The sequence below is a fragment of the Ailuropoda melanoleuca genome, chromosome 6, assembly GCF_002007445.2.
Source record: "Ailuropoda melanoleuca isolate Jingjing chromosome 6, ASM200744v2, whole genome shotgun sequence".
Lineage (NCBI taxonomy): Eukaryota > Metazoa > Chordata > Mammalia > Carnivora > Ursidae > Ailuropoda > Ailuropoda melanoleuca.
Window position 1 is genome coordinate 81,358,456 of NC_048223.1, and position 16,321 is coordinate 81,374,776.

The following is a 16,321-nucleotide window of genomic DNA, read 5'->3' on the forward strand; positions in this document are numbered from 1 at the left end:
TGACAGTATTTCCTGTGGGTAATACTTTGGAACAGACTGGGATCCAGGATCCCCAAGAGACCTTGGGGTTCATGAGGAGTTCAGTTTCCCTTTAACTCTGAGGGAATATGGCCTAAAGGAGTAGCTCTCAGAGCATGGTCCCCAGACTGATATCACCCGGGAACTTTTGGGAAATGTAAATTCTCAGGCCCTACACAGTCCTAGGGAATCAGGTGCTCCAGGGCTAGGGGCTAGCACTCTGCATTCTAACCATCCACCAGGTGTTTCTGATGCACGGTTAAGTTCGAGAACCTCATGGTTAAGAAACAAACTCAAGCCACATTCTCTGGGTTTAAATTCTACCCCTGCTACTTAACACCTTGGTGATCCTGGGTGAGTTTTTTAAACTCCCTGTGAAATTGTACCCATCTCATGAGGTTATCATAAGCTTTAAATGAATTAAAATATGTGAAGCACCTGGAACGGTAACTGCGGTGTGTTAATTACCTGTAAGTAATTACTATTCTCATTATCGAGTCGTTCTCTAAGTTTCCACTAAAAGGGCAAAGTAGGGCAACAGGTATTGAGACCTATGACGTGACAGGGCTGGACTAAGGTTTGGCAGGAAAGGACACGCTGGTGTCAAAGCACGGTGACATCTGATCCCTGACCTTACAGAACATAAGACATTCCTGTGAAAGGAATTGTTCTGCACTGTGACATTCCGAGAAACAGCTTTTTTGCATTGTTCATGGTGATTAATTTTGAACCACTGGTCTTGTGAAATGAGGAGCTTGGAGGAAGTAGATTAACTTCCAGCTGGATGTCGGCATTGGCTTTAGGTAGCAAATGAAATCTCAGATTCAGCAAATGTCCTTTGACTTCACAGATGAGGCCCTTGCAGCAGTCATCTAATTTCAATTTGTGTCACAACAAATCTGCTGACATAGGAGCCTCGACAAATTGACAAAGAGTGTCTTGTGGCAGAGTCAGGATTTGAACCCGAGGCCTCAGACTCTCTCCCTGGCGCTCCTACGGTATCACAGCTGTATGTTTCACCTGGAGGACCCTCGAAGAACATCAAGTCCAACCAGAGAGAAGACTGAGGTCCATGGGAGCCTGTGTTGGCTCAAGGTTGTACAGCATTGGTGTGGCTGAGATACTCCTGCACCCTGAGTCTCCTCCTCTAAATTCGATGTCCTTTATCAAGACGTGGCTGAGTCCCCAGCATGACCCTTTCTGGTGCCAGACGTGTGTGGGTCGGCTCTCGAGGGTCTTCCTATTTTTCTTTTCCAAGCGTCTGAGTAAGGAGGACCAATCCTCTGTGGGGGATGGGTGTGGCTCAGCTGTCAGTGGCCCATCTCACCCCAGAGGCCCCTGTCTAAGGTCTGAGGCAAGCTTGGCTGGCGATCTGCAGGAAGCTCTGAGAAAGCCAAACAAAAGGTAACTAGAATGTGCCACAGGGGGCCCATTAGCTTCCTGGAGCCTCCCGGAGCATTCCCAGGAGGGATCATCGCTGGGAGTGTGTGATCAGCGGCCGGCAGAGTCACACGCAGCTGCTGGCATATTAATATTCCAGATAAATGGCTTTTGGCTCAGGCAAATGATCCTGCTTGGAAACAGGTTTGTCTTTGAAGCTCCTAAGAGGGGCAGCTTGCAGAAAAAGGCAGCTTTGCAGAATGATTCCCCCTGGAAACCCTCTGCCCCAATCCGTCTCTGTTTATTTTGTTCCTCTGTCTCTCCTGATTCACGGCAGGCTTAGAAGAAAGGAAGAGAGAAGTAGCTTGGCCGTACACGTCCTCAGAGAGGAGCTCTCCAGAATTAGCTGGGGTAACAAAGCAGTAGTGCCAGCCCGCAGGACACACAGCCCAGTGCAGCCCCGCCTAGCTTTGCCATTTCCCAGCTGTGTGACCTTGCGCGGCTTGCTTCACCTTGCTGAGCCTCAGTTTTCTCAGCTGTCATATGGGGGAGTAATAGCTTTCCCACACAGTAGTTAAAGATTAAATGCGGCCAGATATATAAAATGCTGAACACAGTGTCCGAGGGTAGGTGAAGATAGAAGCCGTAATTACAAAGGGAGAGGCTCAGAGCACATGGAGATGCCAAAGGGGTGACATTAATTTATCCCCAGTGACTCTACTCACTGGCTGCTGAGGTGCCTCCTTTGGGGCTGGAGTCATGGGGGATTTGTCCAGATATTTCAAGCTTAGGGCAACTCCAGCCTACAGCTCATCAAACCCAAATTTTGTAGATGGGGAAACAAAGGCTCAGAGAGAAGAAGCAACTTGCTGAAATTCACAAAGCAGATTAGATGCTAGAATGTGGCCTTGCTTTTCTCCATCTCCCTCCACACGAAATAGGTATTCCCAGAAGGGACCACATTGTTCAGGCACTTGCTCTCTCTCCCTGCAATCGGAAAGGGGCATGTCTGTTAGTGGAGGTCCGGCCCCAGGGGACTAGGCCTGGCCAGACTGACATCAAGGCGGGTGGTGTGGTCATTCCCAGATCTTGGTTGCATTGGGATGGCTTGGGGAACTGTTCAGAATGGGTGGCAGTTCTGACTGCCCAGAGGCTTCCGGTTCCAGGCATCTGAGTGTCTACAGTGCTCCCCTCTATGTTCTGTAGAGGAAGAGGCTGGACGTCTGCTGGGCTAGGAGACCCAAACCTCTCACCTTTGGGAGAGGCCCTGGTTACTGATCTCTGGATAACCAGGAGCAAGTTACTTGTCTGAGTCTCAGCTTCCTCATCTGTGAAATGGAGAGAAAATGCTCCTCGCATGGGGTACCATGGGGCAAGCAGAGAATGTGTGGTGGCAGGCCTCCCTCAGTGTCGGGCTGTATGCATTGCTCAGGCCAGTCCAGGAGTGCTCAGAACAGCCTGGAGACCAGGGCTGGGGTAAAGACTCACCCATGGGGGGACACCACCACATGGCCCATGGAGACCAGGAGCTGGCCCAAAGGGCAGGCCCAGACCTGGGCTGGGTCCCTAGCAGGGTGGCCAAGGGGGGTGTTCTGACCCCTGAGTCTTGAGATATGGGATGCAGGGAATGATAAACCATGAACAACGATGACAACAACAATTGCGTGTTGGTGTGTGCTTGGCATTCTGTATAGCCAGCCATTTCCTCTTCATCTGGGATGCAGCGGGTCACTCCGTTTGACAGCAGCAGGCAGTGACCTGAGGGCCCTGCCCATGGTCACACAGCAGGACAGCACCCAGCCCCTCAAGCCTTGACAGCTCCCACCTCTGGCATTGGAGGGAAGGACTGCCCAGGCACTTGAGAGGATGCTCCCCAAGGTGGTGGCCAGCTCCCCAAGCTGCAGTGTGTTCAAGGTTTGGCCCAAGGCCGGGGTCTGGGCAGGCAAATCTCACGCCTCACACCCTGGATCCACAGCTGTCTTCTTGACCAGAAGAGGACTGTGCTCCTGACTCTGACACCCACACAGGACTATCAGGAGAACCTCAGGGGCATGGCAACTCGGCAGCCTGTGGGGAATACCAAGGCCATTTTCAGTGCTAAGAAAGAAGATGATGATGATGTAGGAGGGGAGGGAAGAGAAAACCACATCCAGGAAAATCATCATTATAGAAACCCCAACCCTGAGCTCTTCTATGAGTTCAGCACGTCCTGGGCTGGTGACACAGTCCATTTCCTACCACCCCCCCCATCCCTCTCTACTCCCTCTGCTGCCACTGTCCTTCCCTTTGGGGGCAGGCCAGTGCCTTCTGCACCCGTGCACCACTGCTCCCCAGCCATCAGGGGCCACAGTGCTTCCTGACTGAGGATCTCTCACTGTGCCTTGGTGGAGCTCAGGAGGCATATCCTGGCCCCTGGGCGCAGAAGGCCACCTACCGCAGGGCCAATGTCTTGTTTCCATGAGGCCTTTTAGAAATGCTAAGGGGCTGCTGCATGATTCACAATCTAAGCCTTCGGGAATTGTCAGAATGGCAGGACCCTCAAAAGGACCAACGTGAGGTCAGGTAAGAGCACGTGCTACCCTGAGCATTATGAGGTCTTTTATGAATTCATCCATGAGGTCCTATTATTATGCTCCCCAAGTTGGATAGATAGCATGCAGTTCTGGCAGTCCATGACCTCAGGGCATTCCCTCTCAACATCCATTGGCTGCACACCATCACTTAGACCATCCTTGGGCAGCAGACATGGAGCCCCACTTGCACACTTCTTAGGATGGGCAATTATTATCTCCCCCGTCTACCCATTCCATCTCCCTATGGCTCTGGCCTTGTTGGAAAGCGTTCCTTGTGTGTGAGCTAGAGTCTCTGCCTCCGTGGGGGCGCACTTGCTCTCCCTGCCCCACGACCACCCTTCAGAGATCCTGGAGGTGAAGTCTTCCCCCTCTCTGAGCCCGCATGAGGCAGGTGGTGACAGGAGAATGAGATGCCTTGTCTTCATCCCACTTCTAGGGAGCATAAGGCAAGCTGCTCTTTACTCTTCCCTGTAGAAAGTCACCACCTCTTAGCAAATGAAGGCACGTCTGTGCTATTATTGTCATCTTATTAGTGAAAACAGTGAAGCACAGAGGGGGTAACTGTCAAAGCCACATGGCTGATAAGGTGAAGACGCTGAGCTGATAGTCAAGGAACTGCCCTCCAGTTTGAGGCTCTCGGGGCTCAGGGTCTGAGTCTCAGGGGGTTCCGGGATGACCCATGGCCCTTCATGGAACTTGACCCTATCATACCTTTTCCGAACAGCACTCAGCCTCCTGCCCTGTGTGACCTTTGGAGGAGGGGACATTTTAATCTTCAGAATGGGGCCAGACAGCCCAGGCAGCTGGATTTCCTCCAGCAGTTCCTGGGGCTGCTTCAAGAAGAAATGTCTGGAAATTTGTGGAGTTCATGGAAGTGTCTGTTAAAACTTCCTCTGCTGGAGACTGAAGTAGACAGAGAAAAAGCCGGTGGGCCTCCCACCTCCCCCACAGTACTCCAGGGTCTCATTCTCTTTCCACGCCAACCCAGCCCTGGAAAAGCCATACCCTTGTCTGAACACCAGCACCAAGCAGAACCATGCAGAGGCCATATGTGTTAGATTATATTATTGTTTAAAATATTTGCTGGTCTTTCCCGTGGAAGATTATTCCTCCCTACCCATTAGACTTGGCTATTTGATTTGATTTAGCCAATGGAATGTGAGCGGACGTGAAGTGCGCCACTTCTGAACAGAAGTGCTAAGAGCTATTGAGTTCTACTGTTTTCCCTCAGATATGAGGCTAATGGTGCTCCAGATGGAGCACTCTTGTAGCCTGGTACCGGAAGGAAGATGGCCTGGAACGTAGCTGCAGCTGATCTTAAGAGACATACAATGTGAATAAGCAATGAGCCTGTGTTGCTGTAGGCCACCGAGTGCGGGGGTTTGTTAGCACCGCATGGCTGAGACGACACCAGACATGGCAGGAGGTGGTGTGTCATCAAGACAGATGGACCCAGAGGCTCCCCCAGATCAAATATCCTATGCTACATGGGGCGCGAGAGAAATACCTGCAAATGAACTCAAAGATAAGGGAGATTTATTCTTCCAACTTCCCTCTGCAGCCTTCACTGACTTAAAATGGGGAAGGTAGAGTTACCATTTGCCTCAATTTCCCCACAGTCCCCTGGTCATAAAATGCATTTGGGGCATCCGATGGGGATGGTGTGGAGCCCAATTTTACCTCATGTATTGATTTTTATCCTCAGGAGAAAATAGCTTGTGTTCTTTAAATAAGAAAGGGAAACAGCTTTGGAATTGATTCTTGAGTAATGGAATGACCTTCTGTCTGGACTCTTCAGAGCTGGCTCACAGAGTATTTACATGTTGACTCAAGTACTGAATTTCCAGCAACATCCAGGATAGAAGACATAGGGAGCTTCACCGCCCCTCCTTCTCCTTTCCCTTCTCTCCTTCGAGATGCATTAGGTGGAGAATTGCTTCTAGACCACAACATCTTCCAAATCATCCCAGACAATGGAGTGGGAGGGCCACTGATACAGGCCCCATGCCTATGAATGTACAGCAGTGCCCCCTTATCCATGGGGACTAGGCTGTGAGAGCCCCAGTAGATGCCCGAGACCAGGGATATACTGGACCCTGGATACACTATGTTTTTTCCTATATGCACACCTAGGATAGTTTAATTTATAAATTGGGCACCAGAAGAGATTAGCAATAATGACTAATAATAATGAAGAACAGTGATAACCGTGACTAGAATAGAACTTATGTGAGTGTGGTCTCTCTTTCAAAGTATCTTCTTGTAAGCACTCGCCCTTCTTCTTCCTGGGATGACGTGAGGTGACAAAAAGGCTCCGTGATGAGGTGAAGTGAGGTGAGCGATGCAGGCATCGTGACGTAGCTTTAGGCTGCTACTGATTTTCTGACGATATGTCTGAAGGAGGGTCCTCTGCTGCCCGGGGGTGGCTGACTGTGAGTAACAGAAACCACAGACAGGGGACCCTGGAGGAGGAAAATGGTCGCTCAGGAAAGGCACAGACCTGAAACGTCTTGAAGTGTTAAAGTAATTTATGTTTATAAAGCACTTTCATACGTCTTATTTTAACTGGTTCCTTCAGCGATAGAAGAGGAAATAGCGGCCTGACTAGAGGTCAGGAGACAGGTCTGAGTCGTGCGTCTACTACCAGGAGGCAGTGACGTCTTGGGCAAGTCATGTTGTGCTCTGGAGCCTCAGTTTTACTTGCAGGGGACTAATTTCTCTCATTCGTTCGTTCATTCATTCACTTACTCAACAACTACTTTCTAAACACCCACTCTGTAGCTGTGGACACAGTATGTAGGTAAATAAAACTTGTGAAAGGAAAACAGGGTGTGGTAGATTGGAAAAATGTCCGCAGATTCTTTCCATCTCTGAGTGTATGCCCTTTTGCAGGGTCTGTGCCCTGAGAAGTGGAGTATAGCTAGGGTTGGTCATGGGACTTCTTTGGCCCATGGGATAATGGTCAATGTGACCTAAGCAGAGACTTGTAAAGCACTTGCACATTGAGACTTGCCTTCTTGTTCTGTGCTTGGATCCCTGAAACCACCATGTGAGCAGGCCCAGGCTGGTCTTTGTTGGAGAATGAGATTCACATGGCCCAATTGTCCCCTGAGCTGCGCTGACAGCCTGCAACCACCAGCACGTGTGTGAGGCATCTTTCTAGATCATCCAGCCACCGGCCAGTCCATCGCTGGCCACAGGTATGAAAGATAGCCCAGTAGAGCTCAGCTAAAGCAGCCCAGACCAGAAAAAACACACACAACACCCACAGAACGGTGAGCTAAATAAAATCATTGGTATTTTAAGCCATTAACTCTGGGGATGTTTGTTACACAGCAAAAACTGACCAATACAGAAAAGAAGGCATTTATTAAGCATCTCTTTATGAAAGGCCTCTTGCACAGGTTTCCTTATTGCTTCGTTGCTGTGACCCCATGAGGTAGATACTATGCTCCCCATTTTACAGTTGAGGAAACTGAGTCCCAAGAGAAGTAAATCCACAGGCCAGATTAGAGAGGTAGTGGGGCCAGGAACGGAGTCCGAGGCTAAGAGGGACTTAACCTGCCAGGAGAAGGGCGTGTGTAGCAAGAGCTGAGCGGAGGCTGTGGTTTGGCAACCTCAGAATTCTTGGTCGGCAGGACACACAGCCATCTTGAGCCTTCACTCTTGGACCCCTGGAAAGTTGTGTGCTGCGTGGGGAAAGGAGTGCACTGGGTCCAGGAAGCCTTAAGGAAGAGGGGGTCGTGATGAAAGGTACAAGAAGAAGGGGTCAGGGCAGTGCTTTACAGCTGAAATGCCTCATAAGATCAGCTTATGGGAGCCTGCTTCTAAATGATCAATTCCAATCTCATTATGACTGCAGCTGCCATTAACTCAGGAGCTAATTGCTATTAGCTTACAGAAACTCAAGAGGGTTTAGCTGCAAAAATTCCACGACACGGGGCCATCTTACTGCTTAAATGGCCACATTCCTATTATTAATTCCATTTGACTATTAGCTTATTACAGTTAAGTTATTATAACTTTGTATAAAGTCCTTGAACCGGATGCGTGTCCTCCATGCACATTTCATTACGGGCAGCAGAGTGCACCCAGAGGTTCAATATTTTAATTTTCATTTTTCTTTAAGGTATAGGCTTATTAAGAGGCATGGGGAAGGTCCTTGATTTGGAAGACGGCTCTGTAAGCAAAGGCCCTAACAAAAACCAGACTTTGCTCAGCATTTTTATGCAATTAAGGTCTTGGCAAATGTAGAGCAAGTCTGAACAACAGCAAAGCTTAGCACTAGAAGTGCCCTTGGAGACTCTAATCCGTTCTCGTGGTATGGCTGGGGAAACTGAGGACTGGAGCCGGGGCAGGACGCAGGTGAGACAAAACGCCGTGTCTGCTGCAAGCAGATGGCTTTACCTGAAACAGCAGGGTCTGTGCTGTAGATCAATTAAAGGTCTGCTGAAGATGCCAAGTACGTGGGATTGTCGATGCTAGACAAATGACAGCAGGGTCCCTAATATTTCCTGCGAAAAATCCCTGTGTGCTAAGAAAGGGGCCAGGATGCAATGCCATTCACTCCTTGTCCGTGGTGAGCCAGCTGGATGGACAGTTACGTGACAGTATGTGAAACCAGGCACACTTAATGGGTGACGAGAAGGTTCTCTGTCTACATTCAGAAGGCTCCCTTCACAAGAGCCAGTTGGTTTGTTAAGAAAATAGCAGAGTGAGCAATCCCCAAGTTCACCGTTTGTTTTTAACTTTGTAGCTTCTTCCCAAGAGGCCTTGGGGCACGTCTGGGAAAATGTCAGACTTGTTGCTGAGCAGAGGCTGGTCCTGGGAGGCGTTCCTTTCATGGCTCGTGGGGGTTCTCTGTGGTCAGGGCCAGCGGGCAGCTAGGTGGAGGGTTTGGGGAGCGGGGCTTGGTTCTGGTCCCTCTCAGAGTCCCCGTGTTCTCATCCGTATGACTGAAGAGGAAGAGTTGGGCTATGGCTTCAGCCCTTTCTTCTTCCACATGTCTGTTCTCAGTCTCTTCGACTGGACTTTTCTCTTCGAGGCACAGAGGGGAGAGGTGAGGTGATGAGACACAGCAAAGGGAATGGGAGGCTTGAGTGCAGGGCTTTCTCTGGGGTCAGGGGCTTCTGAAAGGATCCTAATTAAAGCCAAGTGAGCTCTTCGGAGGGGCGATCTCCGCAGAGGTGCTTGTTGGCCTTGAGAGTGAGGGACTGCTGAATGAAAGGAAGGGGAAAGAAGAGAAAAGAGAGGGAGGAGAAGAAAAAGGAGTCCGAAGAGAGAGACGAAGGAAAGGAGAGGACACGGGGCAGGCAGTGGGGACGAGGAGACATGCAGGTTCGGGACAAGAGGAGGGATTCGAAGCAAAGCAAGGAGGCAGTGGAGACCAGAAGGGAGGTGGGTAGAGCAAAGAAGAGTGAAAGGTGAGGAGGGTCACCGGGGAAGAGGGGGAAACAGAAATACATGCTTCCGTCGGTTAACTTCTAGAGCACGCAGAATACAGGAGATGGTCCCTTGCGGTCTGGATGGGGTGGGGAAATGGGAGGAGGTATGTGGAAGCAGGAAGCACTTTCTTGACGTAGACTCCTGGACAAAGTTTGGTTATTGATTGATCGTTATATGTGTCTGTGCGCACACACACACACACACTTGTGTAAAAACAGGCGATTTTTGTCCAGGCATTGCGACACATGAATGCCACCCAGCCTACGGCTCTTGGTCAACACTTCCTCCACATTTGCGAGAATTCAACCACCATGCCTGTTTCCACTCTGACGCTGTAACTCACAGCAGAAGTTAATAGCTTTACGGAATCCCTGCGAATCTGTTCCCTCTTCCTGCCACTCTGGAGAGACACAGTTGTGTTTTACCTGGAAACAAAGCAGCTGTGCCTCCGGGGTAGGCAGGGGCGGAGGGCGCCACCAGCTAATCTCTCTGAGCCCGTTTTCCCAGTGACACACCTGCGAGGGGCGCGAGTGGTTTGCCGGCTTTCCCGTTCCTCACATGCAGGGTGGCGGGACCTGGGGGAGGCCTAGGGAGGCGGTCTGGCTCCCTGGCTTTACTCCTCCCTGTTCTGTGGCTTCTGGGTCAGGCCGTTGGGCTGCAAACACCATGCAAAGATGAAACATTTTGTTCTGCACGGCTCGGTGGCTCGCCCCCAGGTTCCAGAGCTCTGTAAGCTGTAAAAACAACACAAAACAGGAGAAAACAAGCCCAACTCAGGGCTTGCTGAGGCCCTTCGCCAGCCCTGTTTGTCTTGATTTTGTCACTTCCACCCAGAGGACAGGATCAGACCGGGTGGGCTGAGTTGGGAAGAGGACACGTCATGTGTTTCTGAGGAAAAAGACAGGAGTGGAGATAAGGGTTGGTGAAGAGTTGATCAAGTCCTGCAGGTCGGAAGGGTGCACCGTGGCTCCCCCCTCAGTCCCTGCTGGGTGTCCAGTTTTGCGAGGCGTCCGCCTTTCCTCGTGAGCACCGGGCTAACCTGGGGGGGTGGGGGTGAACAGGAAGGCCAAGACAGAAGAGCTCCACTGTGTGCCACGCGCACATCTGCATGGCGTGAGTCCTCCCCCGATGGCTGTTTTCAAGCTGTCAGTGGTGGCGTCCCTCAAGGCTGGGTCGGGACGGCGTCTTCAGCTCTGGCAGATCTGGTAGGAAGTAGCTCCCTTCCCCCGTTCTTAACTCTCTTCCATACAGGGCCCATCCTGCTACCAGAGGGATCCTCTGACACGCAGAGATGATTATGGCGCGTCCCTGGTATAAACCATCAACGGCTCTCCATTGTCTGCCAGAGAAAACTCACAGTCCTTCGCCTAGCATTCAAGGTCTTTTAAGTTTGGCTTCGCTCAACGTTTTCAGCCAAAGGCATGACCTGTGAAACATACATCATATATTTTGATGGTCCCCCTCTCCTGCTGCCCACTGGATTGTAAGCTCCTGAGGGAGGGAGAGTCCGGGTTACTCTTCGTGTACTCCCAGTTGCATATCCTGCGTGCTCTACAAATTTGAAGGAGGAGAGAAGAAATTGAATTGTCCTCCTATGTGCCAGAGACGCTTCCATGTGCTGGGGGTACAACTACGAACAAGGCGGACAATATCCTTGTCCTCCTGCAGCTCATGTCGTAGAGGGAAGGCCACGATCAAAGGAATATCAGTGTGATGGCACATGGCAAAAGTGATCGCAGGAAATCAACGCAACGAGGGAGTGACAAGCATTCCAGTGTGATAAGAACAGCCAGCCAGGCTTCTCCAAGGGGGTGCTCTTTGAGGGGAGAAGCCATGGTGTTTGTATTCCGCGTGGAGTCTGGCCCCTTGCGTTTCCTCCAGGCCTTGTCTCATTGATTATTTCTTGCCCATCTTACATCCCTTATGTGGGTATCTTCCCTTAACCCAAAGAACGTGCTTAGGTTTGTCCCATCCTGAGAAAAACAACCCCTCCTTAACCTCCTGTCCCTCTTCAGACTGCCCTATGTTTTCTCTCTCCCCTTAATGGCAAGAAAGAACTTGCAGAGTGGGTCTCCACTTCCCCGATTCCTGTACCCGCTTTCTGCCCTGCTCTGATAGCCACTCCCGATCCCCAGTAAATCCATTCTCAGCCATCATTCAGAGACACCAAAGTTCCAAGTCTGGTGGACACTTCTCAGCCCTCGCCTTGCAGGGGCTGTGCAACACCGGACCCGCTGAGCGTGTCTCTTCCTGACATGCTCCCCCCTCTCCTTTCTTGACTAGTCCAGCTCCCTGCCTGCTTCTCTTTCCGTGGCATCCGTCTCAGGAGCCATCATTCCTCCAGGATCTTTCCTCCCACTAGTCTAGTGGCTCTGCCACACTCTCAGGAGGTCGGCCTCCAGCTACAAGCTGCGAGCCCTCGGTCCAAACCTACCGCTGACGTCTCCCTCCCGGGAGCCAGCCTGCCAGACATCCCCAACCCTGGGCGGCCCTCAGGCCTCCAGCATCCGTGGGTCTGAAACACATCGTCACTTCATTGCCCAGATCCGCCACTCTCCCTGGGTCCCAGCTCATGAATGTTCTGCGGGGACCCCCAAGCAAGGAACCTGGATGCCGTCGTCAACGAAGCCCCTCCCCATGCTTCCCTCTTTGAATCCAGCGATTCCTGCCATTTTTAACTCCTAACTAATTTCCAGGTTTGTTCCTCCATGTCTGTCTCTGCTCCCACATTTCCCATACAGGCCCTCCCCACCTCTCACCTTCCAACTGGTCTCTCTGACCCAGGCTGCTCCCTGAGCCACACAAAAATGCCAGAACAAGCCTTTGGAAATGCAAACGTGACCATATGCCTCCCTGCTTAAAACCTTTCTGCCATTCACACTGCTGGACCTGTCCCTCAGCCCTCCGCGGCAGGGGGCCCACCTCTCTGTCCACACCACCCTCACTCTGCCTGGTCCTCCATATTCCTGGCACACCTAGCTCCTTGTCATTCTGGGCACTCGGCAGGCTGTTTAATGGCTCAGCTCCTTTGCTTACTCAGGGCCCTCTGCCTGGAATATCCCGTCTCCCCCAAGCCGGCCGACTGGCTCTCCTTTCCCTGATCTGACCCGCTTCCTTCCTCTCAGAACAGACATCACCCGATGCAGGAAACACCCTCAACGGTGAGCTAGCTCTCCCTGCTCTGTGCACACTTCTCTCTCTCTCTCTCACACACACACGCACACACACATACACATGCACACTGTCCTTATCCATTTGTGCCGATCCCCCAGACCATGAGGGGAATATGCAACCACGTCTTATTCATCTTTGCATCCTCCGTGCTTGACCCAAACTGGGCACTTGATACATGGTTCGTGCTCCACTTGGACAGTGCTAGGCACTTGGTTAAAAGAAAGGAAGGCACAGTAGGCAAGGAGGCAGGATACATTAGGGTTCCTGCCTTTCCACTTGAACCCCTCTGTGCCTCGGTTTCATCCCCTGTAAAATGGGAAGGCACCGCCAGAGAGCTGCCAGAAGATGGCCTGAGAGAATGCGTGCTGAGCGCTGTGGTCAGTCAGCTTCTCTCGTTACTGGGCACACAGTGGGACCCGCACATTTACATACATTATTCCATTTACTTTTCATAATGCGATTGTGAAGTAGGTACTATTATCCTGTTTTCACTCATTAAGAAAACTGTTGAAAGAGGCTGAGTGGTCTCCCCAGGGGCACGCGGCCAGTCAGAGAGAGAATGAGGTTGCTCAGGCCAGGCCATCGCTCCTCCGAGGCCCTGCCTTCAGCAGCCAGATTAAGGAAAGCAAGCCCTCAGTGGAGAAAGTTTCCAGCAAGCCTGAGAACACGCTGTGCTTGTGGCGGGGGTGGGGGGGGGAGGGGTGCTGGGAAGCTGGAGAAGGGCGGGCTGTCATTGTCCCACGGGTAACTTTTATAATGCCCACCGAGCAAACGGGACACCTCTAAGCCCGTCATGAGTCATGAAGGAAAGCTAGATTGTGTGCACTTGGGGGACATCTCTCCTCCCTTTGGGGCTGAGGTCCGAGCAGACAGCCTAGCCAGGTGCCTCTGGAACAGACCTGCTTCTTTCTCATCAGAGGGGCTCCTGGGTGGGGAGAAGGCTGTGGACGGGCAGGGTGGGAGACAGGGTGGGGGGTGTCTGACAGAGCCCCTTGAGTGGGTCCCCTTAGGGTCTAATCTGCGTCTGCCTTATGCTCACTGGCATTTCTACACTGCAGACTCCTCGTGGTGAAATGCAGCTGCCCTCCCTGCCCTCAGAGTTCCTGTGCGGCGATGAACACCCCACTCCTTGGGGTCTAGAGGCGCGTGGTGGAGATTCAGCCCCCGTGGGCTCTCCTGGCCCTCCAGGAGCTGTCTCCGCTGGATACTCAAGCCTCATGCAATGCTGGCCTCCTGGCTTGTTGGCCTTGGCACAGCCTGGACCCTAGAAAATGCTCCCATAGGACTGGAGCACTGGGGGCATAAGATGTCCAAGAAATCCACCATTTGGGGAGTCCCTTTCCTTCCCAAATAGCCAACGTCAAACAAAGCAGGAGCCGGCCCATGGAGGGGAAGGTCAGAGTGGCAGGGAGCTGGGAGGAAGCCTGTTGACAGAACGGGAACATGGAGATCCTTTTCATATCCTAAGCGATGAGGAGGAGGGGATTTTCTGGGGGTGATTCTGGTCCCGGGGCGGGGGGGAGAGTGGTTGATGCCAAGGAAAGGGCCCCAGACCAAGGTCCTGGTAACATAGGCTCTGCTGTAAATTGGTTCCATGGCCCCAAGCCCTTTTTATTTCCTTCGTGTACCTCTGTTCCTCTCATCAATACAATGGGGAGAGAATACTCAATTAATCTATTTACCCTCATTATTTATGTGTGTCTGTGGGCCCGTCCTGGAGCCAGGTGCTGGGGATACAGAGACGAAAGTCTCTGCTTATAGGAGAGTGCACATCTACCCGGGAAACCAGGCCACAAACTCTGGTCTTGGTGCAGGGAAGGCCCAGGAGGCATCTCACTCAGGTCTGGGGGAAGATGGGTGTTAGAAATGCGGCAGATTGTTGGTGGTCACCGGAAACTAGGACAGAGGCCTAGGACGGATTCTCCCTCTGAGCCTCCAGAAGGACCCGACCCTGTCCACACCTGGGTTTTGGACTTCTGGCTGCCAGAGCTGTGAGAGAGGACATGTCTGTTCTTTTAAGCCACTTGATTGTGATACTTTGTAACCATAGCCCTAGGAAGCTCACGAGGCACTGGACTACCCGTAGGAAGGAAGGTGGTCTGGGAAGCCTTTGAGGATGTGACATTGGAACTGTGTCTGGAAGTCTGAGTAGAAGGAAGCTGGGCTGCAGAGGGGAGGTGTTTAGAGGAAGGCCCAGCACAGCCCACGTGAAGAGGACAGAAATGGCAAGGCAGGGGGCAGAGAGCCATAACGGATCCAGTGGGCCTCGAGCTCAGGACCAGGTGAAAGATGACACCAAAGAGGGCCCTGCTTATCAGAAACAGGCTCTGATTTACTCAAGAGTTTGCACGATGTCCTGCGGTAACAGGGACTCATTTGCGAATTTCAGCAGGGGAGTAACCTGTGTGTGTGCTTTGGAAAGACCACTCAGGGACCCAAAGCAGGGACCAAACCAGGAGCCGAGCCCCCGAGGCTGGGAGACCAGTGCCCCGCAGGGTTGGCAGTGCAAGTGCAAAGGGGCACCATCCACAGAGCCTGGCTGCCCACTGTGGAAAGATTCTGGGAGGACACTTAGTTTGGGGTCTGGGTGACAGAGTAATTCCACTGAGGGATAGAGAAAGAGGGGTCTGGGGAGGCTATGCTGAGTTTGCACTGGGAACACGTTGCATCTTCACTGGACTGGTAAGAGGGTCACCTGACTATAATGTCTGCAAAACACCGGACACAGTGACTGGCCGGGAGCTGCCCCTGATCTGTGACAAGACTGGAGAAAGAGGCCCAAGGGACACAGAGCCTTCCTTTCCTTTCCATTCCTGGCGTCATCTACTGTGCTGGGCATGACAGATTTTCAATGAATGCCCACAGAGTCGGAATGTGGGCTGAAGCCCAGTTGCCAGAGGCGAGACCATCATAATCCCAGCATGCTTTGCAACCAGGGATTCACGCCGCAGGTCTCTCCGCCCTCCACACCGTCACAGGGAGATCAATTGGTCTGGTTCCAGCTGTTGAAACGAGAAGCAGAGAGGAACCTTGGACAAATAGTCCTCAGCTCAGCACTTTCTCTGTCTGGGAAGAAAACCAGGTGGGGGAGAGTCCCAGGCCATCAGAAGGTTATGGGGCCATAAATAAGAGATTTGCGGTAAATAAGCTGGTGAGCATATCCGCTCGCTGCTCTTTTTTTATCACTCACCTAGAGAGCAAAATTCCCCCGCATCTTTTCTGCAGGCCAATAAATATCCTTCAAGGAGCCTGTATTTACATAGAGAGCAAGGGGGGGGGGTGTGCCACTGCTCCCTGGGCCCTGTGTCAGGAGGCACAATGTATGGCCCTAAAGAGAAAGGCTGCACAGAGAATCGATGCAAATGCAGTTTCTTTTCCCAGGACGATGCTCCCGAGCAGGGTTCAGCCCGAGTTCAAGGATTGTGCTCAGGCAGGGGGTGTAGGCCCTACTGGAAGCCAAGGAGGTGAGTCTGTCCCCTGCCGGGGCTCTTGGCCACATGGCCCTTCTTGCCCTGGGGCCTGAACTGAAAGTCTTCCTCCTAAATGGAGACCTACAGTATCTACCGGGGGACCTCCTTAGCCACCAGCACGTGTCATTTCACATAAAGGATGCACCAGGGACTTAACCAATGCCAGGCACAATGGGTAGATAGAGGCAGGCGAGACAGGTAAGGCTTCTGCCCTCCTGGTAGACAAGCAGCTGCACTCGGGGGCTTCGACCCAGGAGACGG